The sequence below is a fragment of the Tupaia chinensis genome, unplaced genomic scaffold, assembly GCF_000334495.1.
Source record: "Tupaia chinensis unplaced genomic scaffold, TupChi_1.0 Scaffold000318_1, whole genome shotgun sequence".
NCBI lineage: Eukaryota > Metazoa > Chordata > Mammalia > Scandentia > Tupaiidae > Tupaia > Tupaia belangeri.
In genome coordinates this window covers 704,241-724,807 of record NW_006159811.1, presented here as the reverse complement: position 1 = coordinate 724,807, position 20,567 = coordinate 704,241, and the positions used below count along the sequence as shown (strand labels likewise).

At 41.6% G+C, this 20,567-nt stretch overlaps 1 protein-coding gene and 1 long non-coding RNA gene across 3 annotated transcripts in view; one reads left to right on the top strand and one right to left on the bottom strand.

Annotated features, from left to right (window-relative positions):
* The window catches only part of LOC102471267 (uncharacterized), a 13,378-nt gene extending 2,217 nt beyond the window's left edge, over nt 1–11,161 (top strand). Inside the window, exons 2-3 of the long non-coding RNA XR_334993.3 lie at nt 5,772–5,964; nt 10,924–11,161. This is a non-coding gene — a long non-coding RNA (uncharacterized LOC102471267). The remainder of the gene's footprint in view (nt 1–5,771; nt 5,965–10,923) is intronic.
* Nucleotides 1–20,567, bottom strand: part of LIN54 (lin-54 DREAM MuvB core complex component) — a 119,255-nt gene that overhangs the window by 78,495 nt on the left and 20,193 nt on the right. Inside the window, exon 1 of one of the 2 annotated variants that reach the window (XM_027773055.1) lies at nt 18,676–18,819. The exons of the other annotated variant lie outside the window; for it this stretch is intronic. The gene's annotated coding sequence lies outside the window, so the exon portion shown is untranslated. Of the gene's footprint in view, nt 1–18,675; nt 18,820–20,567 lie in introns of those variants that run through there. 2 annotated transcript variants of the gene reach the window in all.

Genomic DNA, 20,567 nt, shown 5'->3' with positions numbered 1-20,567 from the left:
CAAAGAGAAAAAAAAAAAAAAAAAAAAAAAAAAGGGCAAGAGATCACCCCCTGGAGGGTATGGCCATGCCATAATCCCTTCTCCTTCATTCTCATCTCAGGATTTTGGTCAGACACGCACACATACGTGCCCAGTGTGCAGTCGACTATGTGGGAGTCCAGCAACATAGCCATTATGTCATCTGTTGGTCCCAGACTAAACCTAAACACACCCTCAACCTTCAAGAATCCAGAACAGGGCCAATCTGTGGCATGGTGGTTAAGGTGTCTACACCTCACATGGCCAACTGAGCAGTTCAAGTCCTGAACCTGGTGGCTTAAAAACACATGCCCAGTATATGTGTGTGCATGCCCAAAATAATGAGAGAAAACTGCAGAAGGGCCTGCAGCGTGGCCATCCCCCTAGGGGGTGATTTCTCACTTGGTCTCTCTCTCTCTCTCTGGTGCCCTACAGCAAAACTTAAAAAAAAAAAAAAAAATGGAATCTGAAACATAAGTCCTAGGACACGAAACTACAAACAACCATTTCCGTTCAACATATCTCAATCCAAAAATATTCCACATTCAGGCAATACTAAGTCATATATCAATAATTATATGAAACTCTTCTCCAATGCCTGCTCATAAAACTTTTTAATCTTTGATGTGTCTAATCACCTTATTTCTTCCCAGATTTCTGCCTTTATCGACAGACTTAAAAACTGCTGATCAGGACCAGCAGATAGCATAAAGGCTATGTTACTGGACTCCTATGCAGTCAACCGTGGCTTGAGTCCCAGATCTGGTGGTCTAAACTCACGCCAGGCACGTGTGCATGCATGCCCAAGATCCTGAGAAGAGAGTGGAGGAGAAGGGATTGTGGCATGGCCATCTCCCTGGGGGGAAATTTCTCTCTTTCTGTCTCTGTCTTTCTAGCGAGTGCACGTGCCCTATAGCAAGAACCTCTTCCAAAAAAAAAGAAAACAAACTGCTGATCCACACAAGGAAAGATATTTAAATTTAATATACTAGAAGATATTTTCAAATACCCAATAAGCTAGGTCCTATGGTGAGGCACTGTATCATTTATTAAAAATCCAAAAAATAAGGACCAGCAGGTGGCATGGTGGTTAAAGTGCTAGATACTCCCACATGGCCGACTTCGGTTTGTGTCCCCAGACCTGGTGGCTTACTTTCTTGTTTTCCCACTCTCTCTCTGGGTCTCCTTCTAGGCAAATTAAAATAAATTAATGCATAAATAAAATTAAATAATTCTTTTTAAAAATCTAATAAATATCTAAATTAATGTTAAAGTAGTTTCTAGAGAATCTTCTCTCAGTAACTACAAATCAAACAAGTGGTTTATGAAGTCCAAGTTGGATGAGTTAGCTTCATAACAAGGAAACCTTTATTTGGAAAAAGGATTCTCAGATTCTCCTCAGGCATTTTAAGTGCCTAAAAGGGAATTATTTAAGAGGTCATTCCTATTTAAAAAAAAAAAAAAAAAAAGGTAAACCATAAAAACAACAAATTTGAGCTGTGATGCTTTTAGGCAAAAGTTACACAGAACTCCTAATAAAGGAAGCAGTTCTATTCTTTTCACTTTTTTTTTTTTTAAAGGAAAAAGTAGCTTATTAAGTATGAGCAAAAGTACACTCTTGAAAGGTAGGAGCAGGCCTGAGCAGACAGAGAAAGAGTGGCTCAAAAGGCCCTCTCTCCACATATTAAAGACAGCACATGTTTATGACAACCAAATAGCAGTAAGGCATCTGGCCGGAAAAGATCAAAGAGCCCCAGGAATCTACTTAGCAAGTCTTTGTTTCCCTTTTTAAAAATATAATACCAGGGCAAGCTGGTGGCATGGTGGTTAAGGCATCTGGATCCCACATGGCCAACTGTGCAGTTCAAGTCCTAGACCCAGTGGCTTGAAAAACACACCAAATGACACAGTCAGGACTCATTTCAGATTTTTATGATGTCAAAGTTAATATAAGTTGAGTATTCTTAATCTGAAAACCTGAAATCTAAAATGTTCCAAAATCCTGGGACCAGTAGATGGTGTAATGGTTATATCGCTGGACTCCCATGTTGTCAACTGTGGTTCGAGTCCCAGACCTGGTAACTTAAATAACTCAGGCTGGGTGTGTCTGTGTGTGCCCAAAATTCCAAGAGGAGACTGAAGGAGAAGGGACTGTGGTGTGGCCATCCCCCCTGGGAGGGAGGGGGTAATTTCTCGCTTTCTTTCTCTCTGATAAGCACATGCACCCCAAGCAAAAACCTCTTTTATAAATAAATAAATAAATAAATAAATAAATAAATAAAATGCTCCAAAACCTGATTCTTTTTGAGTATCCACACAATGCCACAAGTGGAAAATTCCACCATTGACCTCACAGGACAGACCACAGTCAAAATGCCACAATAAAAAACAATTTTAAAATGTTATATACAATTACCTTCAGGCTATGTGTATTAAGGTATATATAAAACACAAATTGTTTGTTTAGACTTGGGTCCCATCCCTAAGATACCTTATTATGTATATGCAAATATTCAAAAATCAAAAAATATCTGAAATCTAAAACAATTCCAATCTCAGGCATTCTGGAGAAAGGATACTCAATTGTGTATAATTTTTATCACAAAAGTACATTGCTTTAAACTTTTATCACTTGTTAAAAACATATCTACTTGAGGGACCAGCAGATGGTGTAATGGTTACATCACTGGACTCCCACAGAGTCAACTGTCGTTCGAGTCCTGAACCCAGCAGCTTCAAACTCACGTCGGGCATGTGTGCATGCGTCGCCAAAATCCCAAGAGGAGAATGGAGAAGAGATTGTGTCCTGGCCATCCCCCTCTGGGGAGTGATTTCTCACTTTCTGTCTCTCTGTCTGTCTCTCTCTCTCTCTGGCAAGCACATGTGCCCTATAGCAAAAATCTCTAAAAAAAAAAAAAAGACAAAAAATGTGTCTATTCAGGACCAGCAGATAGATGGTTTAACAGTTATGTCGCTGGATTCTCACATAATCGACTGTGGTTCAAGTCTCTGGTCCAGCAATTTAAACTCAACGCCAGGTGTGTGTGCGTGTGCCCAAAATCCCAAGAGGAGGATGGAGGAGAAGGGAGTGTGGCATAGCCATCCCTCTGAAGGGTGATTTCTTGTTTTCGGTCTCTCTGTCTACCCAGCAAGTACATTCGCCCTATAGCAAAAATCTCCCTTAAAAACAAAATTAAAAACAAAACAAAACAAAAGATCTATTCCTTTTACAGTCAATCCCCTATTCCAAAATCCCACCTTATATAATCACTGATCTGTTCGAACACTATAAATTAGCTTTGCCTTTTTGCTCATTCTAGAACTTCATGTAAATAGATCATATATTATGTATTTGTGTCATAAAGGAATCACATAGTATGAGTGTTTTACCTCAGCAATCCCTTTCTGAGATTAATCACTTTTCTTAAAAAAATTTTTGCCATAGGGTGCATGTGCTTGCAGGAGAGAGACAGAGAGGGAAAGTGAGAAATCACTCTCTGGGGGGGGAATGCCATGCCAGAATCCCTGCTCCTCTATTCTCCTTCCAGATTCTGGGCACATGCATACACCCACCCAGCGTGATCTTGAAGCCGTTGGGTCCGGGACTCAAACCACAGTTAGCCACATGGGAGTCCAGCACCTTAACCACTATGCCACCTGCTGGCTCCTCTGAGATTTGCACTTATTAGTAGTTCGGTTCCTCTTTTATTGCTAAGTAATACTCCATTGTACAAATCTACTACAATTTGTATATCCATTTACTTTGGATTGTTTGTAGTTTGGAACTATTCATATTATGAATAAGGCTGCTATGAACATTCAAGTTCAAGTTGTTATGCTTTTTTTAAAAAAAAGAATTACTTATTTAATTTTATTTTTTATTATTATTTCTCAACCCACTACAGGACACGTGTTCTCACCAGAGAAGGAGACAGAGAAAGTGAGAAAGCAAGTCACCAGGTCTGGGACTCAAACTGCAATCAGCTATGTGGAAGTCCAGTGCCTCAACCACTACGCCACCTGCTGGCCCTATGTTCAAGTTTTTTATGGCTATGTATTTATTTCATTTCTTTGGGGTAAATACCTAAAAGTAGAATTGGTAGATCACAAGGTTAAGTTTATTTTTAACTTTCCATGAAACTGCCAAACTATTTCCCAACTTGGCCGTACCACTTTACACACCCACCAGCAACCTACAAGAGTTCCAGCTGCTATATATCCTCACCAACAATTGGCACTGTCAGTCTTTCACTTGTCTTTTAAATCTCAACCATTCTAATGGGTGTGAAGTAGCATCTCGATGTAGCTATAATTTGCAATATGCAGATGATTCCCTGCTCAAGTCAGGGAGATCGCCCCAAATATACAAGCCACACATGTCCATCATGTCCACGAGCTGAGGTGGCTGAAAACTTGACTGCAGCATCAAGACCCTACTTACTGGGTCCCTGACTATCCTCCCCCCTCTACTCTCTCCCTCTGTCTCTCTCATTCATGAAAGACAGAAAGAAACTTCAGAATTGCAGGTGTGGTGGGTTTTTTTTTTTTTGGAGAGGTTTTTTTTTTTTGCTATAGGGCGTGTGCGCTCACCAGACAGAGAGACAGAAAGCGAGAAATCATCCCTGAGGGGGGATGGCCACACCACAATCCCTTCTCCTCCATTCTCCTCTTGGGATCTTGGGCACGCACGCACATGTGCCCGGCATGAGTTTAAGCCACCAGGTCTGGGACGCGAACCGTGGTAGACTACGCGGGAGTCCAACGACATAGCCATTACGCTAACTGCTGGTCCCCCAGAATTGCAGCTTTTTAAAAAAGGTACTAGCACTTCTTTACATGTGGTTTTTCCTGACCAGGAGAATTCACTCTGGCACTTATGGGCATTCACAGTATAGACATGTAGAAAAAGCAACACCAGTTACAGTGGTTCCTCACTTAACAACCTACCTGTTTAATGATCAAGGGAACTTAGGACGAATTCTCCAGCACAAGGAGCCCCCTTTCTCAGTCTGTGAGTCTCAGGAATCCCCTTTCTCATGTTTGTCTCATTCCTGCAGTTGGTTAGTATTTACTAAATGAAGTGTTTTCTATCATGCATGCATGCTTTTTATATGAATAGAATTACATTATTCTTGTGTCATGCCACCTGTTATCTATTGGAAAGTGTGCACCCCATGGCACCATGAAGACATCCACCTTTAAGCTCCTTGTTTATGGACCAACTCACTTAATGACCTAGTGGTAGAAACAGATCTCAGTCATCAAGTAAGGAGGGCCTGTACATGTTAGTGGAAGCCACAATGACGTACAACAAAGGGCCTTACCCACGACCGCATTAGCTTTTCTTTCTCATTGCACACCTTGTCCAAACCCCTCAGCTGACTCTGGGCCCTCTACTCCCTAATAAATGAGGCAAAACGATGACTTCGGTGCCGGTAACCAACGTAGTCCTAAAAGTTTGACTTCTTCCTCTCCCTTAAGTTCCCCAACATATTTAGACACATGGAATGGCCTTCGGTAATCCTTGAAGACCGGAGACCTCAGCCTGATTCATATTCACCTTTCTCCTTAAAGCACCTGAAATCAAGGAGTAGGCAGAGAAAAAGGTCAGGCCACAAAGGGAGATAATGGCCAAAGCTGTAGATGTTACTTTCAGTCTCAAGCACCTACCCTTGCAGCTCAACCAAACTTCTCAAGTTTTCAATGTACCCAACGTGGCAGACCCTCATTACTGACATCATTTTTTGTTTCAGCTTTGAAGACTCCTTGACTGAGCAGCTACAGCCAATAGTGCCTTTTAGCAAGGGCCATGGAGTTGAGTGCAACCAAAGCACCACTCGGGTGGCTAGTTTCAAATCTCTCAAGCTATGCTTCTAAGTACTCATTAACATGGAGAACAGCGGAGGAAGCTCACTCCTGCCCCCACAGTCTTTGCCTACCACCTGGGTAAGACCACCAGATGCCACAGAGTCTTTCCAAATCCCCTAGCCTAGCCCATAAGACCTTCATCCTTCTCCGTTCAGAGGCCATGCCATCCTTACAGGCAATGGCCAGAACTGTGAGAACTGTGAGGGGTTTGAGATTTTTTATTCCCCTCACAAGCTAACAAAATAGCCTGTTACTGTTTCATGGATAATGCAAAAGACACAGTAGTCCTGGGTCAGAGACAAAGAAATGTACTCATGGGCACTGCAAGCAAGGTGAGCACCAGGTGTCTGTCAGTTCCTCTGAAGCCCCATGTTCCACAGGGAAGACGCAGAGGGGCCCCACAGATCTACATGTGCAATGGGTTTGCATCACAACCAAGGAACCCTGTGAGCTTAGGGAGCCCGAGTCTATTCCCATGGACTGGAGCAAGCCTACCTTCTACCCTTAGGGAGATAATAACTTTGTTATACTGGACAATAAGTAAATCTGCCCTTTGCTACAGCTTAAGACACTACCTCTATCATCCACCACTGTTTACTCTGCAAACATCTCTGAAAAGATCATTTGAAATAAAACGGCTGGGACCAGCAGATGGCATAATGGTTACATTGCTAGACCCCCCACGTAGGCAACTGTGGTTCAAGTCTCAGGTCTGGAGGTTTAAAAGTCATGCTAGGTGCGTGCGTGCCTAAAATCCAAGAATGGAGGGGAAGGGATTGTGGCGTGGCCACTCCCCCGCCTCCCCAGGGTGATTTCTCCCTTTCTATCTCTCTAATGAGCACATGTGCCATATAGCAAAAATCTCTTAAAAAAGAAAAAAAAAAAAGCGGCTGTTACTGCCTTACTTGTAAGAGATGTAGAAATGCAGAGAACTGCATGGAGAATTGTCTCCCAAAAACATCTCAACAATGTTGCATATCTTAAGACATATTTGTTGAAGCCTTACACATATTTTGTTAAATTTATCCCTAAATATTTCATCCTGGGGACCAGCAGGTGGTGTGGTGGTTAAGGCGCTGGACACTCCCACATGGCCAACCACAGTTTGAGTCCCGGACCTGGTGGCTTGCTTTCTCACTTTCCGTCTCTCTCACTTTCTGCGTCTCTCTCTGGCCAAATTAAAATAAATGAATAAATAAAATGAAATAATTCTTTAATAAAAAAATTTTTCATCCTAAATGCCCTTTTCTTCCATATCCTAATTATTTTTGACTAGTATATAGAAATACAACTGATTTTTTTATCAGATCATTAGGAAAGCCATGATATATTTTTCTGTTTTCCTATGCAAAATGACTTTTCTGACAACCATGTATCCTAGTCTAGCCAAATTCACTTTATTTTTTGTTAGCTAGAGGGTATATGCACTTATCAGAGAGAGGAGAAAAATACCCTACCACCACTGGATATGGTCATGCTGCAATCCCTTTACCTCTCTCTCTCCACCCTTTCGGCATATTGGGCACCCACACACACGCCCAGCATGTTTCTCAAGACACCAGTCTAGCACAGGATCTGGCTGTCCCAACGGCAGGCCACAGTGAGTCCTAAATTCACTTCTTAACTCTCATAGATTACCAGTATAGATTCCTTAGGTTCTCCTGCAAAGACAGTCAACATTTTCTGTGCAAAGTATCTGTATTTCTTATTTTCCCATCTGCATGTCTTTTTTTCCTTTTACCTATGACATTAGTTAAGACCTCCAGTAAAATGTTGACTGCAAGTGGTGAGGACAGAAATACTTGCCTTGTTCCCAGTTTTATCTGTTAAATGTAGGCTTTTAACAGATTTCCTTAACCAAGCTGAGAACGTTTACCTCTATTCCCAGCTTGCTGGAAATGGAAGTTTTATTCTGTCATGGTTTTTCTGCAACTACTGAGATGATTGTACGGCTTCTCATTTTAGTCTGTGAATTACATTGTTTTCTCTCTCTCATCCTTTCTTTCTTTCTTACTTCTTTTTTTTTTTTTAGAAAGATTTTTGCTATAGGGCAGATAAGCTTGCTGGAGAGACAGAGAGAAAAATGGAGAGAAAGAAAGCGAGAAATCACCTCCCCACCCCCCCCCCGGGGGAAAGGCCATGCCAAAATCCCTTCTCCTTCATTCTCCTCTTAAGATCTTGGGCATGCATGCAAACGAATCTGGCACCAGGTCTAGGACTCAAACCATGGTCGACTACGTGGGAGTCCAGCAATGTAAGCATTATGCCATCTGCTGGTCCCTACATTTTTTTTTTTTTTTAATTAAATTTCCGATTCCTGAAATAAATCCCACTTGGTCATGATACATTATACTTAGTATGTATAGCTAAGTCCCCACAAATATTTTCTCATGCATTTTGTTTATGTACAAGATGGAAATTTGTCTAGTTTTCTTATACTGTCTGCCTAGTTATTGTGTTACTTAATAAAATGAGTGCAGGCATGCTACTTAATAAAATGAGTGGAAACATAGTCTCTTCTCTTCAATTTTCAAGAACAGTTTGCACAGAATTATTTCTATTTCTTTATTTTTAGATCAGTATTTTTTTTTAATATTTCTGCCATAGGGCACATGTGTTCGCCAGAAAGAGACAGAGAATAAGAGAAAATGAGAGTCCTCTCCCTCAGGGAGGATGGCCATGCCACAATCCCTTCTCTTCCATCTTCCTCTTGGGGTTTTGAGTTCGCCAGCATCCTATGGTAGAGTTGCCCATGTGGGATCCAGCACCTTAACCACCATGCCACCTGCTGGCCCAACCCTATTTCTTTCTTAGACATTTGCTAGAATTCACCAGTGCAGCCGTTCACACATAATGCTCTCTTGTGGGAAAGTTATTAACTATAAATTCAGTTTCTTCAATAGATGTAGAGTTATTCCGGTTATATCTGTCTTTCTTGTGTCCTTCAAAGAGTTTATTTCCTCCACATTGTCAAATTTATTAGCATAAAATTATACATTATATTCTTTTTAAAGTTTACTTTAATCTATAGAGAAAAAAAGAGACATGCACTCTGATGCCTTGCCACTCCAGGATTCTCACCCCAGTCTCCTAGATGGCAGAATACAGGTGTATGCAGGAGTGCCTGGTATGTTCAGGTCAACCCAGGATCCAAACCCAGGTTACCCATGTGGCTCCAACCCCATGCAGTGGTACCGAACCATAACATTCATTCATTTTGGTGATTTATTCATTCACAACCATAATATTCACTGATTTTAATATCTGTAGGATCTGTAGAAATTTCACCTCTTTGATCTTTATATCAGTAATTTGCTTCTTTTTTTTCTTGATTAGTCTGGTGGAAATTTATCAGTTTTATTGACTTTTTCAAAGAATCATTTTGGCTTCACTGATTTTCTCAACTGTCCTTTTATTGTTTAATTGTTATCTTTACCTCCTTCCTTCTGCTTACTTTAGGTTTAATTTGTTCTTCTTTTACTGGAATCTTAAGATGAAAGCTTAGATCACAGTTCTGCAACTATAGCCTGGCCAAATCTGGCCCATGGTCTGTTTATGTAACCCCTCCAGTAAGAATGGTTTTTTTACATTTTCTCATGATTGGGAGGAAAAAGACAATATGCAACAGACTTATATGGCCTGCAAAGCCTAAAATATTGCCATCTAGCTCTATACAGAAAAAGTTCAACTTCTGGCTTAGATCATTGACTTTAAACCTTTTTCATTAAGCCTGTCATATTAAAAGGTTCCCCAAAGCTGCTGCAGATGCATTCCATTCGTTTTCAAATGTTTTATTATCATTCACTACAAATATTTTCTAATATGCGTCGTGATTTCATCTTTAACATATGGGTAAAAAGAAGTATGCTTTTATTCCATTTCTTTTTTTTTTAGAATTATTTATTTATCTTTATTTATTTATTTTAATTTGACCCAAGAGAGAAAGAAAAAGAACGTGAGAAAGCCAGCCACCAGGTCCAGGACTTGAACCATGGTCAGCCATGTGGGAGTCCAGTGCCCTTAACCACCATGCCACCTGCCAGCCCCAAAAACAAGTAAGCTTTTTAATTCCCAAATATTTCAATTGTCTAGCTATCTAAATATTACTGATTTCTATCTTAATTCTATTATTGCCAGAAAACATAATACTCTGTTAACAGCTCCATCATTTGAAATTAGAGACTTACTATATGACTTAGTCTATCCTGAGGAATATTCCATGCACATTTAAAAGGAACATGTATTTGTAGTTGCTGAAGTTAGTTCTACAAATGTCAGTTAACTCAAATTGGCTGTGTTATATAATATATTAATAACCTTGATTTTTCTATCAATATCCTTACTGGTTTCAATATCCTTACTGATTTTTCACTGTCTTATCAAATATTTTTGAAGCTCTATTATTAGAAGATGTGTTTTATTAGTCCTATTAAAAGAGATTAAGAATTACAGGAGTAAGAGGGACCAATAAGTGGCATAATGGTTATGTCGCTGGACTCCTATACGGCTGACTGTGGTTCATCCCACACCTGGAGACTTGGAACTCACTCCAGGCGCATGTATGTGCATGTCCAAAGTCCCGAGAGAATAGAGGAGAAGAGATTGTGGTGTGGTCATCCCCCCAAGGGGGTGCTTTCTCACTTGTCTCTCCATCTCCCTGTCTCTCCAGTGACTGGAGACACCTATAGCAAAAATCCCTGCCCCCCCCCCCAAAAAAAAGAGTGACAGGGATAGAAATTGTCTTTAAACAAGGAGCAAAGGTTCAAACTTTTAGGAAGAAAAGGTCTGACTGACTGGGCCATATGGGACTGTGTCATATGGGACTATGCAGAGTTTCAGAGCCAGGACTCTTCATAAGCACTGAAGAGATGACAGGGGACTGCTTATGATTAGACACCTTTATCTATCTCAATCGGGGTCACATGCAGGGCATGGTGGCCTATGCTAAAAGAAACTCTCAAAAAGAACTTGTGGGCATGGCAACAAAGGGTTTGGCCAACTAGTTACATGAATCACCACCCTAATTTTATCCCTCAGGAATGGAAGCTATGTCCCAGCACGTGCAAGCTCACCATCACTGTGCTGGGGACCACTATAAGAAAAGGGAGGATCTTCACAGGCTATGAAAGCTGAGCTGCAGTTCGCCTCCCCTGTAAGAGGGGTGGCCTGGGACGGCACGGTAAGGGAAGGATCATGCAATGCCTTCCCCATGGCTCCAATATATTTAATCCATAAAATAAAAGTTCTGAAGATGAAGTATGTTTCTGGAAGCCAATACAATGAGTTTCCCCTCCCTAACAGTTAAACGTAGATGAACTGTTTCAATCCAGTGAAAGTTAAAAAGTCACTCATTTTGAAAGTCTATCATTTCTAAATCTGTCTCAACTATATTAAGTTTTTAAGACCCAAGAGTGCCCCATCCTCATCTCCACTGGCCCAGGCATGCCACCCCATCACTCTGGTAATTACTCCATCATAGCATCTAGCACAATCAGAAAGTACCATGGGCCAGCTCCGGTGCAGCAGTCAACCGCAGTACATACTGAGCCAGATCCCTACAGCTAACCAGTTTCAATCCTAGCTTCGGTGGCATGAAAAACACACCAGGTAGGGAACCATCAGTTAGCGTAATGGCTATGTCGCTGGACTCCCACGTAGTCGACCGCGGTTCGTGTCCCGGACCCGGTGGCTTAAAACTCACGCCAGGCACGTGTGCGTGCGTGCCCAAGATCCCGAGAGGAGAATGGAGGAGAAGGGATTGCGGCGTGACCATCCCCCCTGGGGGGTGATTTCTCGCTTTCTGTCTCTATGTCTCTCTCTGTCTGTCTGGCAAGCGCACGCGCCCTACAGTGAAAATCTCTCAAAAAAAAAAAAAAAAACAACACACCAGGTATGTGTGCCTGTGTGCCCCAAATCTGGATGGGAAGCAGAAATGGAGGAAAAAGGAGATTGCAACATGACCGTGCCTTGCTGAAGGCTGCTTTCTTGCTCTTTCTGGTGAGCACATGTGCCCTTTCACCAAAAAAAAAAAAAAGTGTGTTTACAGTCTGATTATTCCCCACTTCTTAAGAATATAAGTTATATGATGAGAGGCTCAACCAACTGGGGATAGAAAATACTTCAAAAAACTACTTCAGAAAATTCCGAAAAGTACAATTTGAATTTGACAAGCCCAGAGTACTATACTGAGTCAACAGAAGTGAAGTGTGGGCGCCCTGTTACATACTGAAGTAACCTAGAGATGATACGACTTCCTCACCACCGCGTTCCCTATCCCCAGCGCCTAGAACAGAGCTGGCAAATAATTGTAATTGCTATATAAATCTGAAGAATGAATAAGTTAATCATAGAAAGGGCACATCATCTAAGATTCTAGAATTATTTACACTGGACTTTGAAAGTAACTTTTGTCTGTCTGAATAGGATGGGTTAAAGAAAATAACCACCCCACATCACTATAAAGCACAATGACAAGCTGAGAAACTGCTCTCAAATAAGTTTTCTTCTTGTTTAATTTTGCCAGAATGTAAATGAACTTGCTGGAGACAGATTAAAAAAGAAAGAGGGAGAGGGAAAGTGAGAAAACATTCCCCCACACATGGAGCATGGTCATGCTGTAATCTTCTCCTCCATTTCTCCCTCCCCTCAGGATCTGGGACATGCATACACAGGTTCCCAGCATGTGTTCAGGTCTGGGTCCAGGTCAAACCGTGCAGACAGTCATGTAGCATCCAGCCACGTTAGCCACCACGCCACTAGCTGGCCTGCAAATATTTTTTAAGTACTATTTATTATGTCATCGGGAAAGTTATGACGTATTTTTCTATGTTTTTCTATGCAAAAATGTGTTATGACTTTCCTGACAACCCAATAGTTTTTAGTCAATATCCTCTGCAATTACAGTCCATCTTAAAATCTACAAGGTTCTCTAGGTTTTTAACTAGCTTATGATTTTTATCAGTTATTTAATTTATAAATATATTGCTTTCCAACTCTGAAAAGGGCATTATGGGAAATTAATCAAAGACTTTGCCCTAGAAGAGCTTAGAAATCAATAGATGAGTGGCATGATGATAGCTGTACTTTGAGAGGATTAACCTCATCTCAGTATTTTATTGAACTGGAGGCAAGAAGGCTGGTTAGAAGGCTTTTACAAGATCTATTTAGTTCAAGATAGAGATAAATTTTTAAAAGTTTGGTTCAGGATGGTAACCATGAAAAGAAGTAAATTAAATATAAAATAAAAAATAAAATATAAGTTGACAAATCCTCTATGACAAAACCTTTTACATTTCTTAAGAATTTCTTATAGAATATTACCATTGCAGAAATACTGTTCTGTTCTTAGTTACAGGAGCAGAACAATCTGGGTGAACAACTGTTTTCATTCTTGAACATAATATGAAGTAGAGACCTATTCCATGTTACAGATAAGTAATCATTGAGATGTTTACATAGAAATAATCTGACTAGGGGCCGGCAGGTGGCGTGGTAGTTAAGAGCACTTGACTCCCATGTGGCCCACTGTGGTTCGAGTCCTAGAGCTGGCAGCTTATTGTCTCACTTTCTCTCTCTCACTCTGTCCCTCTTGGTCAAATTAAAATAAATAAAAATAAATATACAAATAAAGTTAAACAAATTAATTTTTTAAAAATAATAATCTGATTATTTAGTAACGATACTTTTGTGCCTAGAACTTACCACTCACTAGTTAAATATCATTTAGATTTTAGCTTTAATTTCTAAATCAAATATCAGCAACATAAAAACTAGGTATAGAACTACATTTCTCAAATTAAATTGGGGGTAGACAGGCATGAGTTCTGATGAAGTTTGAAAAGGTTGTATTTTCATTTTGATGAATATTTTTCAGAAAGTATGCGTTAGATCATCTGGATAACCACTTCATATCTAAAATCAGAAACGTAAGAATTAGACTGAGTTATGGCCATACCACCCAGAACAGGCCAGATCTCGTCTGATCTCAGAAGCTAAGCAAGGTAGGCCTGATGGGACAGTGAGAGTGGACTAAAGAAAGAGGCAAAGGACTTTCAAGGTGAATGACAGAGGGCCCTGTGCATGCATGGGTGCTGCACGCAAAGGTTCCACATGCATGGATTTAAACAACTGGGGCTAGAATCTGTTTTTAAAAAAAAAAATCAGAAAGTTCCAAAAAGTAAAATTTGAATTTGTCAAGCATTTGTCACCCAGAGTCCTATGCTGAATCCATGCAATGAAGTGATGTGCAGGCACTATGTTAGGTACTACACGCAACACAGAGACGATTTAAAGTATACGAGACCTGGTCGCCTGAAGATCACGCAGGGCACATGTGCAAACATGCCCAAAGTCCCGTGAGAAGGGATCATGGTGTGGCCATCCACCCAGGTTGTGATTTCTCACTTTCTCTCTCTCTCCTCTCTCTCTCTCTCTCTCTCTCTCTGGCTCTCTCCAGCAAGCGCACATAAGCTATGAAAAAAAAAAAAAAAAGACTAAAAAAAGAAAAAAAAACAAAAAAATATGTGTAGGGTTATATGCAAATGCTACACCATTTTATATAGTGAACTTGAATATCTGTGGATTTTGGAAGAATCCTAGAACCAATTACCGCACAGATACTGAGGGACAAGAAGACTTATTTCCAAACATTTGTTAATCTAGTGAAAGTCAAACCACTTAACCTGTGATTTGATGAAGAGGGCTCTGTAGACTCAAACACAGGAAAGTGGTATAGAAATTGAGTTGTAATAGGATTTACAGTTGGCTGGCCCTGTAGTTCAGCAGTTAAGTGTAATACATATGTAGTTGGATTCCAAACAGCCTACTGCAATTCAAATCCCAGTCCTGGTGGCTTGAAAAACATGTCTTCTGTGTGTGTGTGTGTGTGTGTGTCCAAAATCCTGACGAGATGGAGGAATGGAGGAAGAGGATTACAATGCAACCACACTGCCCGGGATGCCTTCTCTCTCTCTCTGGCAAGCACACATGCCCTCTGGCAATTAAAAAAAAAAAAAAAAAGGCACACAACAGGATATAGAGTATATAGAAAACTGCTCACCTGGGCCAAGGAAGACAATAGTATGTTCACTAGAAAGATTGCAAAGAAAGATTTAGTTTCAACAAAACAGCATCATCCATGATCCTAAGTTTATTTTGTTTTACTGCTTTTATAGTTTTATGTTTATGTATTTATTTTGTTATTTAGCTGGTTTTATATTAATATATCTTAAAATATTTTTAATAAAATAAAATCATTTAGACCAATACTAGGGATTGGCAATTTTTTCACCTTGTAAGGCAACATGCTTAAGACTAAAGTGGTGGAGGAAACATGGAGATTCAAATCAGAAAGACTGATTTCCAAACATTTGTTAACCTACTTGCTTACCATGTACTCTAGGCAATAATATTTCTTTTTTAAAAATTTTTGGAGAGGTTTTTGCTATAGAGCACATGCGCTTGTGAGAGACAGAGAGACAGAAAGCGAGAAATCACCCCCCAGGGGAGATGGCCACGCCGCAATCCCTTCTCCTCCTTTCTCCTCTCGGGATCTTGGGCACGCACGCACACATGCCTGGTGTGAGTTTAAGCCACCGAGTCGGGGACTCAACCACAGTCGACTACGTGGGAGTCCAGCGACATAGCCATTATGCTAACTGCTGGTCCCTTTTTTTTTATTTTTATTTTTTTGTAGGCAATAATATTTCTGAGCCTCAGTTCACCTACAAGATTACCGTGAAGATAATCACGTGGTACACTGTCATTCAAATAAACTTTCTTTTCCTGTTCCTCTTCCTATTTCTCTATTTTGACTCACGATCATGTCATCTTTGATGTTGCTTTCGCCACAGAAATATTCATCTGCCATATATGACGCATGTTACAACTTCATGATATCTTCTTCCATTCCAACCAACCGCTTCCAAATCTCCAGAGGCTGGTGCCTACTATGATATTTATCCCTCCATCTCCTCTCACTTACAATGCATCCTATATAGAAGTTAGGAGATTTATCTCCCTAGGTGCATGTCTAAAGCTCTCATTCTTCTACTCAAAAATACTCTAACTCTCAAGACCTTCTGCAGTAAGGCCTCGGTCAACCTAGCCTCCCAGCATTACGGCCAATGGTTCCTAAACTGAAAGCTCCTAGAGGACGTACTATTTTATCTTGTATCTTAGCATAGCATGTGACATATAATAGATACAAATCTGCGATGCCCCTCTCCAGTAAAAGGGACACTGGATTATTTCAGTGGCATAACTGTTCCTTCATTTTTTTCTAACACATTTTTTTTAAGTTTATTTATTCATCCAGGTGCTAGAGAGACAGAGAAAGAAAGTGTGTGAAAGAGAAAGAGGTATTCCTGGCACAGTCCTGCCGCCACAATCCACTCCCAGCCTCTGTCAGCCCCTGATCATGGGCAAGTGCATACTTGGTGTTCTCAGCAAGGTCTCCAGACTTGAACTGGGAGTTTTTCCAAATGCAATTTTCTCAATCTTCATTATTAGTAGACAACTGCTCTAACCACAAAAATACAAAAACTTGTCTTTAAAAACGATCACAAAGAATCATAAAAAGTCAACAGTCCTCTGTGATTAAAGGAAACAGCCAATGAAAGCATTTGGGGTTAGCCCATAGTGTAACGGTTAAGGGACCTGGATCCCACATGGCCAACCGTGAAGTTTGAATCTGGTCCCAGTGGCTTGGAAAACATGCCATGCATATGCATGCCCATGATCCTGACTGGACAGGATGGAAAGAAGAGAAGGAGGGACTGTGGCATGACCATGCACCATGGAAGAAGGGTTCCCCCCATCCCCTCTCTCTGGCAAGTGTACAAGCCCTCCGGCAAAAAAAATAAATAAATAAAAAATAAGGCACTTTAGGGCCCAGCAGGTAGCCAGGTGGTTAAGGTGCTGGACATTCCCACATAGCAAATCAGTTATAGTCTCAGACCGGATGGCTTGCTTTCTCAATTTTCTTTCTCTCTGGTCAAATTAAAATAAATGAATAAATAAAATTAAAATAAAGAATTCTTTTTTTTTTAAAAGGGCATTTTAACCTCTTTTAGTTATTTTTAAAATTCTTAGTCTTACTACTAACTTAGCAACTCCATTGGCACAGACCAAATAGTGCCATACAGAATCTATTAAATAAAGAAAAACACAGAACCAGGGCCGGCCAGCAGGTGGTATGGAAGTTAAGATAGGAAGATTCCCCCATGGTCAACTGCATGATTTGAGTCCCAGACTCAGCAGTTTGAAAATCACACTAGGCACGTGTATACATGCCCCAAATCTGAAAAGGAGAATGGAGAAGAGACTATAGCAAGGCCATTCCCCCCCCCTCAAAAAATGAGTGATTTCTCACTTGTCTCCTCTCTCTAGTAAGCACACATGCCCTATAGTAAACTCAAAACAAACAAAAGAGAACCAAATTTCTACTGAACAATACAAGAACATCAAATTATAAATCATTACCATCATTGTCATTAGATCTTCTGGGTACCTCTTCTGGGTATTTTTTTGGTCCTTTTCTAATGAATGAAAGCCAAATATCCAAACTGCACCCCCCCCCACACACACACACAAGCAAACTACTTCCCCTCTGAACACACTGTACTGTGACATCATTTCTTCGTACATAACTTGGATAAGGAGATGTACTGCTAATTATAAACATTAGCAGTGGGCATCTATTAAATATTAACCTCACTTTCCATTCTTATATATTTAATGTCACTCACCCAACTTTCAACTACATAAACTAGGAGGAAAAACAACAGAGGATCCAAAATTAATGTATAAAAAATTGGATTGACATGTACTCTTTCATAACACTATTCTTACCTGCAAGGACACAAACTCCTTAGGGAATCCCTAAATTATTTGCTATTGTTATTTGCTACTGTTAGATAACCTAGCAAAACTAAATGATGGTTGTCATAAAGTCAGTTTAATTCTCTAGCTCTCTAAACACAGAAGCTAACAAGTCCAGCATTTAGACTGTAACAGAGGTCTCAATGTATCTTTATCAACTTATGTACTCAACAGCAAATGCATCAAGCCATAACTCTCTCCTTAACAATGAAGGGGAAACTCATGACCAAAACAGAGCTCGCACAGCTAAGAGATTTCACTTGGATTATAAAAGCTACTGTAAAATCTGCCATAATGTGACTCTCCGAATTCATGAAATGGATGAGGGGCAGGGAAGAACCTCCTCCCTGAAAAGCACGGTTGTAAAATATGATTGACAGTGTCTCGATGGTATTTGCCAAACGGCAGGGGCAAAGGAATCACTCTAGGGATGACAGCGCCATGAACCAGAAAAACAATTTTTTTTAATTGTTACAAAAATGATCCATATGATCAAAACCTGTGAGAATCCACACCCCAACAAGTTAGAGAGTATGATCAAAGACACATCTTAAATGCAGAATAAAATGCCAGTGCTCTGCCTCCCTAAAGAAACATACAACCCCATAAACTGCTGAGCACCATCAAACCAACACCCGCCAGAGTGGCTATTTCAAATAACATCCAGGAATCACGGTGAGTGCTAGCAGTTCCTCTAGGCCTCGGCAGCAGCCCTCGGTATAAGAGCAAACTCGAGCCCTCTTAACACTCAAAGAATAATGTTGATGTCATTCCGAGGCTACTGATTCTTTGCACTCCGGACAAGTCATTCCTTCATCCACAACGCCATTCTGCCCCTACCCACTCCCACCTCCCCGAATAAAAAGATCCACGGACAGAGAAGCCCTGGGGCACCCCCTCCTCCTCTACCTCCAGCGGCGGCCGCTTTCTCCTCCCTCGGGCTCCGAGGTGGGGGCTCCAGAAGGTCCCGGGCAATTCCGAGCCCGGGCGGTGCTTGTTTTGCCTGCGCTCGACAGCTCTGGGCAGCCGCTTCTTTTGCCAGTGTTTCCAAACTGGGGCGGATTGTATTTCGAAAGATCCGCCATTTTCACCTCGTCATCACCATCACAGCTCAGCAGCTTCCCCGACAGCCCGAGCCGGGCCGCCGCCGCCGCCGCCGCCAGTAACCTCCCCCTTCCTCCTCCCCGCGGCCCGCCCCTCCCGAGCCGCGCACACCCACATATCCGGGGAAACCTCCCGCCGGCCCCGCCAACCTTCAAACGCACACGGAGGTGCAAGTGCACACAGGCTGCGCCAGGACCTTTCACCCCCAAACCGAACCCAGAGCTCCCGCGGCCCGCATCTACGCCGGAGGAAGCCCCGCTCCTTCCGGGGTCCCCAGCCCGGCGTATTTGTGTTTGCGAGAGCAAAAGCCAAGCGGAAGGTGACATAAGGACAATAAAGAACTCAAACTCTCTCATTTTCAGAAAAGCAACTTGAGATGGTGGAATGCGTCTCCTTCACTGCGTCCATCTCAGACACTAACAATCGTTATCAAGACCTTTACTGTCATCCGACGCTGACATCTTACTCCACCCGCAGGACTGTAACACTTCCACAGGATGAGCTATTTCCATACAGACGCACGTCTGACCACTCTGACACCTTTGTAAATGACAGGCTCAGCTACGATGGTCAAAATACCTGACTTTTTAAAAGTTCTGGGCTATTTCCCCCTCTACTTGATCTTATCTGTCATTCTAGCCATAGATACTGTGACGTCCAATGTCCCATTGGTTTAAGATGTAAAAGAGCAACAACGTTTAACGTATTGATCCGAATGTGAAAACATTCGTGATCAATTTCTAAAATAGAAAAATGTAGCTCTAAGCTAGACTGCTGGGCCAAATGGATTTAGGATCTAAGTCACCAAATTTAAAAAAAAAAAAAAATCTGCTGCTGATCTATTTGTTCAATACAGTGAAAATGAACAGCTTGCTTTAGAACAAAACCCCACAGTTACCTATTCACTCTTACCAGCGCCTCTCATCATTCAGTTTAATAAGTAACTAAAAGAGGACATAAATATATATTTTTAATCTAAGAAATAAAACAGCTACGAGTCTTTTGATGAGACCAGTATTTTAAAAATCGAATGGGCTACCTTGGTTGATTTCAGAAAGATTTCATTGATCGCCCATTTAAGAGCTTCACTGTATGTCATTCAACCACAACATAAGCTCTGAAAGACCTATAATATATGAAATGAGCAAACTGAACGCCAAGGTTCCGAATAGGATCACTCTACTGTCTTTGTCAAAGTTGATCTAAGAGGAGTAAGGCAGAAGAGACGAAAGCCATTACATTTCCCTACCTGGTCTGAATGACAACTCGGTGGACATGGGCCGATTCAGGCTTACACCAGTGCCATCGCCCACCCACCCGCCCAGTCACCGTCCTTAGACGCAGCCGGCCGGGCGCTAAGAGTACAACGTTCCCAATGTGCTCAAATCTCTCAACTTTCTTTCCCCACCGACAGCCCCGTCCACCCGGACTCAGCTAGGTTGTTTACCGTTGTCGGCCAAGCTGGGTCCCAGCCCGCTCCCTTCCCCCGTGCACCGCGGGAACATTGTGACATTTGGCTGGTGGGCTTCGCGAGGAAAACCGACACGCACGGAGAAGAGTCCATACAAAGGGGCGCAGGAAGAACGCGGCGGCGGGCGGTACGGGAAGGAGGGGCTGATACAAAATGACACAGCAGCAAAACCGGTTCCCAGAAACCCGGGGCCGACGCGGCGGCGGAGCCCTTCCTCCAGACCGCC